The sequence below is a fragment of the Anas acuta genome, chromosome 2 (assembly GCF_963932015.1).
Source record: "Anas acuta chromosome 2, bAnaAcu1.1, whole genome shotgun sequence".
NCBI lineage: Eukaryota > Metazoa > Chordata > Aves > Anseriformes > Anatidae > Anas > Anas acuta.
This window is the reverse complement of record NC_088980.1, coordinates 148736493-148747771: the sequence shown is the minus strand read 5'-3', so window position 1 is coordinate 148747771 and position 11279 is coordinate 148736493. Positions and strand designations below refer to the sequence as shown.

Here is an 11279-nt window from a genome sequence, read left to right as displayed (position 1 = left end):
ATCTTTCCTGAGACCTCATTTCAAAAATAACTTTAAATATTTACTGCTGTAACGCTGGTCGTGCTCGTTACGAAAGTCCAATCGTGGCTGGAGTCTTGCCAGGGTTTTATTATCTCTCAGCTTCATCCCATTTTCCTGCTGCATGATGATCTAAGGGTGGGTGAGAGCAATGATTTATACGATAACCCAAAAAAAGAATGGTAGCTGTTTTGGGAAATTGTCAGAAAGCAACTAACTTTTCCTATATATAGTTTTTTCCATGTCATGTAACTCACTGCAGCAGGAGCACAGGCTTTGGCGCTGTGCTGTTAGCTGTGGGTTTGTTTTCCAGCCTGATGGCTCTGTGTTGGTGGAGACCCCGAGGCTGGGGCCCACCTGCCAGCTGTGATGTGCTGCTGGCCCAGAGCCACCCCAGGTGCTGGGGTTCGAGATCTGGTCTGGAGCAGCCCCTTCCCAATTGCCTTCCCTTTCCTTTTTATGCACTCAGGGTCGATCTCTGGGGCAGAACGGCGAGTGTTGGCCTGCAGGGTGCGGACAAGAGAACCAGTGATGATACAACCATGGAAATATTGGAGCTGTGGAATTTTGGAAGGCCTGTGCACAGCATACTGGGGAGCTCATGCAGCCTGGAGCAGGTGAGTTGAGCCATCACAGAGGCAGATGTGTCTCTGGTGGGTGATCTGGCCATGTTTGGAGCAGAGGTGAGGCAGGTTAAGATGAGGATGCCAGCATGTGGTGATGTGTGATGGGCTGGACTCGCCTGGTGTGACTGGGGGTGTATGGCCTAGCTCCATGCACACACCCAGCAGCTGCTTTTCTGATAACTGAACAGCCAAATGCCATGCTTTTGCTGAACACGGTACCAACAGAAGACCATGGCCATGTTTTCTGTATGAGCCATAGGTTGCGGCACTATTCAACAGATACCTGAGAGCTGCCTCATCAAAGGGAAGCTGTAGTCAAGGCATAGCATGATGCTGGTTCACATGCAAGGGAGAAGGTAGCTGGCAAGTCCTCAGTGTACAGAGCCTTTCAGAGGAGCCCTCACCCCTCTGGGCTTAGCCTTGTGGGGTTTGGAGTGGTCTCTGTCAGGCTTGTTATTGCTTGGATGAAAGAGAGGCACTGGGAAAATGAAAAGGGGTTCTGGCAGGATGATAACCTCACCATAGACTCCCTGTTAGGAGTTAGTAATCTTGCTGATAAACTACCTGCCGTGATGTTATCAGTAGGGATCTCAATGTTAAAAGCTGGATTGATGTCGTGGAGTTTGGTTTCTCCTCACTCTTTTCACAATGGTAAGGCATTGATGTTTAGCTGGGATAAACTGCTGTATTCCACAGCCATGTGTTTTTGCTTTTGTTTGTTTGTTTGTTTGTTTTTATATGTACTAATAGCAGTCAATATTTTAAATTAATTACCCTGTTTAGGAGGGAATATTGAAATTGGGTGTTAAGTGGCAATTTTGCAATGAGGGAAATAATATCTGAGCTCTTTCCAGGCTGAGTGAATATTTAAACCTGGATCCATCCTTTCCTATCCCTCTTTTCATGGTCAAAGGTGCTGAATAGAAAGAAAAGGAAACTTAATCCGACTTTGAAAGTTCAGTAAATATTCAGTGAATAAGCTGTCCACTGGAAGCCTTGAATTTTCTCGAAAAATTCATAGGCACTTTCCAATGTTAATCATACCAACATGTGCATCTTTAGCAAGCAAAGCTGGCTGTGTCTTTCTAAAAATCTGCTAACAATGTCTGTGTGTTTATTTGTATTTGAGTGGTACCTCAGGACCTTTGATTTAATTTTAGGAGCTGTATAAAAAGTAAGAAATAGGGTTGCTTGTCTGGTGCTTAGATCAACAGAAATAGAGTGGCTACATGTTGGGATGCAGGGTGGAACAGAAGAAAAAAATGAAGAATAGTTGTGAAATGAAGAAAGTTCCTCAGGAAAGATCATACCCTAATTCAGCTAACTGTTGTCTTCTGGACATGACTCAGTGTCCCCAAGTGAACAGGTATTGTGGCATGACTTAAAGTAAGGTAATGTGGCCACGTGGCTATTTTTGATGGGAAGTTTGCTAAAAGGTGGGGAAAGGCTGTGTGACTCAGCAAAGCTCTGTCTTGCAGCTCCCAGAGGTGGGGAATGGTCTCCTGGGTGCCTTGTGTCCCCCTGGGCTGCCTCCCCAAAGACCTTGAAAGCAGAGGCAGGCACCACGGCTCAGTGCTGGAGGGGATGCTCAAGAGCAACATTAAGACTACTTGTGGTGTTGTTTTTTACCCTGTCTTAGCTATTGCTTAAAACCACGCTTGTTCTTCAGCTTCGGTTATTGCTCTAGCAGGCAATTTATCCGAATGAGCAGATAGCACGGCGCACTTTTCTTCCAGCTACAGCCGATTCGGATGCTATTAGTGTCTCTGACTGCTTGAAATTGCTCTTTGCCAGCTGCAGCGCCTGGTGCCTTCCTGCACGCAAGCGCCGGGGATGGCGCAGCCAAAGCACAGGACTTTGGCCATCGTCCCCAGTGCTCCTGACGGAGAGGCTGAGGTAGCACACATAAACCCATCCTCATGCATTTAGATGTCTTCATCAGCAGAGAGCACCGTTTGGGAAAGAGACGTTTAAAAATCTCTTTGTTGGGTTTATAGGTGCTTTAAAGCCACTTAGTCATTTGATAGCAGGTTAAAATTAGTCCATACAAGATCAAGCACCAACACAGTCTTTTCCCAAAGCTCCTTATTAGCATTGATTTTTCAGTCAGGAGAAGAGTCGAGTAGTGGAAAATTAAATTAATGATACTGCAGTCTGTATGGCTTGCCTGGAAATGCCTGGCATCTTGTGCAGGGACCTTATCACATGGTTTTCCATGATACGAAACCTAAAGATTCAGCAACACGAACACTAAAAAGTCATTCTAGTTTTTAGGGCATTATTTTGACTGCAGTTAAAAAACTTTTCCCCACATCTGTCTTTCATTTCTGTAATAGTCAGTGGTTGAAATAACATGACCCTTATTATTCAGAACTTCACTTAGATAGCATCCTGGTGATTATGGTCCCCAAAATCATGAGTGTGTTTAGAAATAATACATTGAATCTTTCAGAAACAAACAAATAAATAAAATAAAAACAGTAAAAATTAATCATGGTAAAAACCAACAAAACAAAACAAAACAAAACACACACACACACAAACAAACAAACAAACATAAAGTCTAGGTGTGAGGAAATCTCTGCAAAATGGCGTGCTGAGAAGACGGGGTGCATTCTTAGCTCTTGCATCTCACTGCTTGGCTCTGGCCAACAAAAGGCCAGGTGCAGCCTCAGTTGGGATTAAAGTGACTTCATGCCCAGCAGCGGTGGCAGCTAGAGCAGAGGGAAGGGAGGAGGCAGCCTGGCCAGGACAGAGTTTTCCCTGTGTTCATCATGCTCTTGGGCAGTCAAGGATGGCTACACTGGCACTTTGCAATATGCAATGGAAGGAACTGGATGTTGAAGAGATGAAGATGAAGGTACCTAAAGGGTGATGGGTTCCCCCAAACACCTTCATTTCTGGCAAGTCTTTTTGTGTTGGGCTAATCAAATCTACCCTCAGCTTCATCAAAGCAGGAATCTCATCTAAGCTCTCTATGTAGAGAGATGTAGAGAGAGATGTTCCTCTACATTGATTCATCCTACCATATGATGGTTAGGCAGACAAGATCAATGACTTTCTGAAGGCACCTGTGACTACACGGGGAACCTAGGTGGCCATAGCCATTCCTTAGATAATTCAAGTGATCCTGGTTTCAATCCTGGTTTTCTGTTACCACCTTTTGCTGAAGGGACAAACTTAAACCAGCACAGGTATGTGATATACACTCACGGCCCTGACACTTCACTTGTAAGGTATCTGCAGAACCAAGGAGGTGAAAAAACAGTGGGGAAAATATATTTCAAACAGCAGGGACTGGATAGCCTGAAGTCGGTGGAGCTGTGACGTTAGGTGATTGGACCATATCGATTTTTGAGGAAAAATCTGCAGAACAGCTTGATTTGTACCAGTATATGACTGCTGGGAGGTGAATGAAATCACCGGAACAGGACTCTTGTGCTAAGCTATGATCACAAACTGTGTATAATGACAAAATGTACAACAGCAAAGACAAAAATTTAATCACAACCTTTTTCTGCCAATTGATGAGTTACCGGTGTTCTCCATAGGCATTACAAAACACCTGTTGACATATGAAAAAAAACTTTTTTTTTTTTTTTTTTGACACAAAGCATTTCATGGGCACCATTTAAGTTACTCCTAGCCCACCACTGCTTGTTCCATATGTTCTAGGTTGAAAACTACTGGTTTAGAAGATGTTTAGGGATTGGACCTGTTCATCCCTTCAGAGGGGGACCCCAAAGCCTGTGGTAGAGCTTCTGAGGTCACTTCTTTGAAGGAGCAGGCCTGAAGGTGACAGTACAGGCACTGCAGTAAGGAGACAACCATGTTTATTAACTATCAGTGGGGGTGATGCTGTAGAAGGAAGGAGGGCTGGAAATAATCCCTACATCTCCCCATTTATTTATTTTTGCCTCCATGTTTTCTCTTAGAGTGGTGATGCAAGTTTTCAAAGTCAAATTTTGCCTTGTGGGGAAGAAAAAAAAAAAGCTTTCAAAATGTTGTTTCTTGGGATTTTAATGTGCCAGGCTGGGGCCCTTGAGGAGGATGTGACCATCTGTCTCTGCAACCTTGTTAGATCTCCCTATGCCTCTCCCCAAAAGCATGTGTTTGAGCACTGCAGGAACATCATGTCATCAACACCGTAGCAGCCAGTTACTTTATCCTATTCAATGCCATCATTTCATAAATCAGATCAGAAGATGACACTGGGTCATTCTGTCCTGACTGAAGTGATTAAGTAGATCTGTGCTATTAACTGCAGTTATCTTCTGAAAATGTCAGACTGCCTGCCAAGATCTTGACATGAGTTAAATAAGCATCTGCTGGCTGAGGACTCGAGCTCTGGATTGGAGGCAAAAACCCAGGGCTCAAGCAGCCTCCCCAGACTCCAGATCCCACATTTTGCTGCCCCTTGGTGTTTTGGTTCTGTGCACAAAACTCATGTGCCCAGCATTTTTGCCCCAGCTCTGTAGGTTTTGTAGGTGAGATTGATATCATATAGCTGATGTGACGAAATTAAATATTATTTTTAAAGACTTTTTCTGTGTATTTACCACATGAAATCAGTGTCTCCCTCAGATATCTGGCAAGTATCGTGGCTCTGTCAGACATTTTGGAGAAAGAGCCCTGGCACTGACATTAAATGCTGTACAAGAAAGCCCGGAGAAGAGAAATTGCTGCTTTAAGGAGGGAGGATGTCTGCAGCATTGCAAAGTGGCACAGAGAGCACATAGACACAGCTCTTACTGTGGGCTAGGATTGGATTAACATCCCCTCAGCAGTGCTGTGAGCCACCTCCTGCCTGTCTGGGGGTCACTCAGGACCTATCGCCCCCGGCTGTGATGATGCCATCCCTTTGCATCCTTCACCCACAAATGGGTGCTGGCTCCCATGGTGGCTCGCTGACAATTGCTTTAGGATCTGAATCCTAAACGCACTAGGCACTAGGAAGCCTGCACTGTTGGAGAAAAAATGAATAAATAAAATAAAATAAAATAAAATAAAATAAAATAAAATAAAATAAAATAAAATAAAATAAAATAAAATAAAATAAAATAAAATAAAATGTGACACAAGATGTTTGGGAAGATAGAGCATTAGCAGTTCCCCTCTATGTAAGTGGTGTGTGCACACATAGATGGATGGATACTTTTGCTTCAAGTGAATGTACAGGTACAAAGTCAGGGCTTACAACCCTTTCCTAGGTTAGGGAAGGGCCACTCATGTTCCTAATCACAAAAACACAAATGATGATGATTTACGTATGTCATTTCATTTCCTGGAACTGTTTCACAGGTATATGTGAATGCTGCAAAAGTATAAAAGAAGACTCTTTACAACAGAAGTGCTTTTTACATAGATATCGGGAAGGCAGGACTCCTAGGTTTTATTTCCCTTGGACTTCTACCATTATCTTGGATATTGCATCAAACCTCTTCGTGCCTCCTGTTGGCTTTGTCACCAAAGCAGGAATTCCTTTGGCCCTTGGAGGCTACAGGGAGCAGAGCAGACTTGTGGGGCAGCAGGAGAAGGGTGATTTGTGGTGTTAAACCAGTGCCTGTGTCCTGTCCCTGGGCAGCTTGCTATATTTCATTAGCTCTGCTTCCAGTGAAAGGATCCAAAACTGTGGATAACCAGGAGACTGTGTTCCCTTGCAGGTGGTTAAAGGGGTTGCATCAATGGGATATCAGGGGAGAGAACCAGGTGTTGTTAGTTTATCAACCTTTGGCTGTTCACTGAAAGACAATTTTATGTCCCTATAATTTGTGCTTTATAAGGAAAATTTTACAAAGCCAGGCTTTTAGAGCAGCTCCAGGAATGTGCCATTTAACTGGCTGTGGAGTTGCAGAGACACCTCTGGAGGTACTGCTGCAGCACAGCAAGGGCCAGCGGCATTCAGGGGTGTTTAGATGAGGTCCTTGCCACTGAATTCTCCAACGTGATTTCCTTACATAACTCAGGTATTGAATAATTCTGGTTTATAAGGGTATTTCTGGCACCATTGCTTCAAGAGCATCTCAGTTTTAGAACAAAGGATGGCCGTGGGATGTGAGAAGGATGGGGTCAGCAGCTCTTCCAGCCCACCCTGTGCTAACAGGGGTCTCCCAGGAGTCCTAAAGGATCTCAGGCACATTTCTTTCCTGCTAACACAGGGCTGTGCCGGGAGGCTTGGCCCCGTGTGGGCTGGTGGCAGCGGCTGCAGGCGTTCCCCTCCCTGCATGCTGCAGCCATATGGGCACAAGGACACGGGAGGCTCTCACAGCCTGTGGTTTTGTTGCAGCTGGCTCCTTCCCTTTAAAGTTTTGATTGCCTGAGATAACACCCAAGCTCAGCAGTGGCGTGGTGGTGACGGTCCTTTTTCTTGTTGGCTGTAACAATTTATTTGCCTGTTTATCACCCACCCCTGTAATACCTTAAACACAAGGTCAGGAGAAGAAAAGATTTAAAAAGGCTCTTTTATGGGCTCATGTAAAAAGCAATGCCATCGGCCACATTATCCCAGCAGGATGTCAGACCTCAAATTCTTATGTGGAGTTTTAAAATAAATTCCCCAAATAGGACATAGTTCAAAATTGGTTATTTTTCAGATGCTTTTCATTGAATTTTTGCATAACTTCGTCGACATTTGCAGAGAGTGAAAATGGTTGTGTCACATCCTCAGCTGCTGCAAACTGGCACAATGCCACTGAAGTCAAAGGAGGAAGGATAATTTACATCAGTTGAGGTTTTTGGCATTGGGAAGTGGTGAGGAAGGGACACAAATGATTTCCCCACATGCCCCGTAGTGAGTGACCTGCTGTGTCCAACTTCTGCACGACAGGTTTATCATTTTCTTTTGGTACTTGGCACTTTGAGTCTAAGCCCTTTTCCCCACTTCCTCCTGCCAAAAATGGAATACAAGAAATGAGTCAGGTCTCCCTCGCTCTGGATGTATCTCAAAATCCCTTGGAAGTAACGTTACTGCATTCTAGTAATAGTTGGCGGGGATTTTTTCCATCCACAGCGTATGGCTGCTAATTATGGGCCTGGTTTGCAGGCAGTTGCAGAGGGCTGTCAGTGGGATTGGAGAGCACTGAACATCTTCATGTTATTAATTTCCACCACAATTTGGGGTGGCAGATGCTGCTCTGTGAAATGTTACAAAGAACCCCAAAGTTCCCTGGAAGGATTTTTTGCTCATTTTAGGGGCTTTAACAAAGACATGTGAATATATTTATTTTTTTCTCCTCTTTCCTTGGCTCATCATGAACATATCTTCTCCTCTGAAGTTCTTGGAAAAATTTATATATTGGCCATGAAATTGCTTTTAACCATGCATGTATTTCCTTAAAGGCATCCACCCACCAATTATTTTTCGCTGCTTCCTCCCCTCCATTTCTTCTCTGGCCACAAGCACAGTCATTCCCTGCCTCTAACATCAGTAAGGTCTGAGGGTAAGTCTGAAGTTGGTGCAAATTTCCCTCTTTTTCACTGACTTCTCTGGGAAGAAGAGAGGACATTATGAATGAGCCGTGAGTGTCCTTTAGCCTCCCATATGAGTAAAAATATTTCATGTGGGACCAGGCACTGTGGTGATGGAGCACAAATGGGGTTTTGACATGGAGAAGTGGAGCAGGGAGCAGTGGTGTTCTGGAAGCCAGCACTTGTCCTTTACCCGTGAAGCTGCATTTCACCTCACCACCATCACAAATTTTTGCCTTTTTCATACCAAAATATGTGCTCTTAGAGTGGAGAACAAAGTAGCCTGATTTGCTCCTCTCAGTCTGCCAGTGTCCCACAGGTAGGACCTTCTGAGGGTACTTGGGTGATGGAGACAGGAGATGAAGGAAGAGGGCTGAAGCCAGGGGAAATTTGTCTTCGGCCTCTCTCACCTAGCTGATCTGAGCCACTTTACCTTCAAGATTTTGGAGTCTGTGGCACAGCAAAACAAAGTGTGGGAGCTTGGAGGCCCTCCAGATGTTTCTGGTAGGGAAAAGCTGCAGCAAGTTGCACCCCCATGCTCAGGTTGACTTGGGGACCCATCAGAGCCACAGGCATCCTCAGTTTGGTTTGTGTGAAATAATGAGCTGTTTTGCTGCATCCAAATCATGTGTACACCACATGTTGTGGCTGAAGGGAAGGCGAGTTGTTCTGGGTTAAAGTATAGCCTTTTGGCGTGCTTTCTTCCCTCCTCCTGTCCTTCCCCCAAACCAAGAGCCTTTTCTACTCTCCTGCCCTTAACTTGAGCTTTGCAGGGCACCAGAGAGGAGAACACGCTCACTTTGTATGGTAAATTAATGGGTTCAAATGGTCACCTTCCACAGCAGAGACGTGTGGGAAAGAAAACCTGTGTCAATGTGAAACATGTGTGCGCCTGTCCGAGGACGAGGCATCTGATTCATAAATCAATGGCAGGGAGGTAAGGAGAGATGTGTGGGTTTGGTAACAACTGTCAGGCTTAAATGGTGCATTTTACTCTTTTTCATCTTAAGTCTCCCAAGAAGATCATATTATTGACTAATATGTTTTCTCTCTGGTGCTGCCCGGAGTTTAAAGCATCCAGAAGGTCAGCATGTTCCCGTTTCATGTCATTCTGCGATCCCTGGTGATGCTTTGTGCACACGAGTATGTCAGGGTCTGCAGGGCACGTGTTTGGAGGCCTGAAGAAAGGCTGCACAAGCTGAGTGCTGTGTCTTGCCCACCACGTTCGGGCTGGTTGGCTCCTTGCAGCATGTTGATGCTGCAGTGAACAGGACACAAAGAAACTTAAAAATTTCTTATCTATGCTGGGAATATTTCCACTAAGGACACATGAACGTGGCTTTAAGGAGGTTACAGAGAATATATGGTCCTGCTTGTATTAATTGCCTCTTCAGTGGCGAGTCAGACTGAACTTTCAGCATCTTTGTGTGCCAGGCAGGGAACTGTCCCACCACAGGCAAACCTGCAGCCTCCTGATGATTCATCCCAAGAAGCCGTTTGTGTACCTAGTAGCTGGCAGCTCTCAGATGGGGTTAAGGTGGGTTCAAGATAAAAAATAATGACTACTCCCATAGTTTGCAGGATCTCCTCTTCTCTAGAGTGCTGTTGGGTTAGTTATCACAACTGTAGCAGTTTTGGAAGTGGAGGTGAGCCCCAAACCTAGGGTGCTGACCTTGCACATGGAGGGGCAGGCTAAGAAGGGAAGACTTGGTCTAGGTTAGAGATGAAACAGGTGGAAAGAAACACACACAGTTTGAAGAAAGATAGCAAATCTTTCTGATTTCTGATTTTTTTTTGAAATGCTTCACTTTTTACTCATTGCATTAGCAGTCTCTGAGCGTTGCCTCCTGGGCTGAAGAAGAGGAAGACCATGCCCAAGCAAACTGCACCATGTCTTCTCCCACACCACAAAGATCAAATGGGTCCAGCCAAGGCTCTGCAGTTCCTGTTTACTCCATATAAGACGTTTCCAGTCCTGTCGGCATTCATGGTAGTTCCTGTGGCTTGTCCTCGATAACTAACTCCAACTGGCACAGCTGAGACATCAGCGAGATGAATCCTTGGAGAGCAGCCAGCTCTTGCTTTATTTTGCACTCATGTTGCTGATGTCAAACCTCTGAACGAGGCCTCAGGCCCCCATTGCCACGCAGGGCAGACAAACACAAAGAGGGGGCTCTTGTCTTGTGGGGAGGACAAGAAGTCACAAGAGCTCCAAAGGGATGCCAGACTGCGAGCGTCTGTTGTGGTCCAAGCCGCTGCTTGTTTCCTGCAGTGACGCAAGCCTGTGTCAGTCCTTCTGGCTGGCTGAGCATGTGCGAAGGGAGATGTTAACCTCCCTGGTGTTCCTCTGCCTGTTCGTGCGCACGTGTTTGCGCAAACTGAGAAATGACGCGCTTGATTCAAAGATTTCTGGGTGGGGTGGTTTGGTCTGTGGGATGCTGGAGGTCTGAACCAGGCGCTGTTGGGCTGGAAACCGCTCAATGGTGATGTGGAGGGTGCATCTCACGTCACCAAGACCAGCAGAGGCTGCGCCTTAAACTTCTGGAGCTTAAACTTCTGGAACTTCTCATCTCTGCTCTCTGGGGACAGCAACAGGACCCGAGGGAACAGCATGGAGCTTGGACAGGGAAGGGTCAGGCTGGGGGTTAGGGAAAGGTTCTGCACCCAGAGGTGGTCGGGCACTGGGACAGGCTCCCCAGGGCGGTGGTCACAGCACTGAGCATGACAGAGTTCAAGAAGAATTTGGACAATGCTCTCAGACACATAGTCTGATTTTTGGGTGGTCCTTTGAGGACCCAGGAGTTGGACTGGATGATCCTTGTGGGTCCCTTCCAATTTGGGATATTCTATGATTCCCGGCAAGAGCTAAATGCTTGCCATAGACATTTGTAACAGATGTGGGAAAAAATAGCATATTCTTAAATAGCCAATGGTAATAATCATAGCCTTGGATGTAAATAGCTGACAAGCTGGTCAAAGCAGATATTAAGCTTCATGCTTGTATGACACTGACTTTGCCTCCTGGTCTGCAAGGAGGAAAGAGAATTCTTCATATCACAATGGTACATACAATCGTGGGTTTGTAAGTGTTTGTCAAAATGAATAATTTAATCCTCAGTACTTCAGAAGCTTCTTTCCCATGTAGTAACAACACATAGCTCTGGTTTT

General features: G+C 45.4%; 1 long non-coding RNA gene across 4 annotated transcripts in view; it reads left to right on the top strand.

The window, feature by feature from the left end:
- Nucleotides 1-272: 272 nt before the first annotated feature.
- The window catches only part of LOC137851487 (uncharacterized), a 279957-nt gene continuing 268950 nt past the window's right edge, over nucleotides 273-11279 (top strand). For all 4 annotated transcript variants that reach the window (XR_011093239.1, XR_011093241.1, XR_011093240.1 and 1 more), the window contains exon 1: nucleotides 273-635. This is a non-coding gene — a long non-coding RNA (uncharacterized lncRNA). The remainder of the gene's footprint in view (nucleotides 636-11279) is intronic.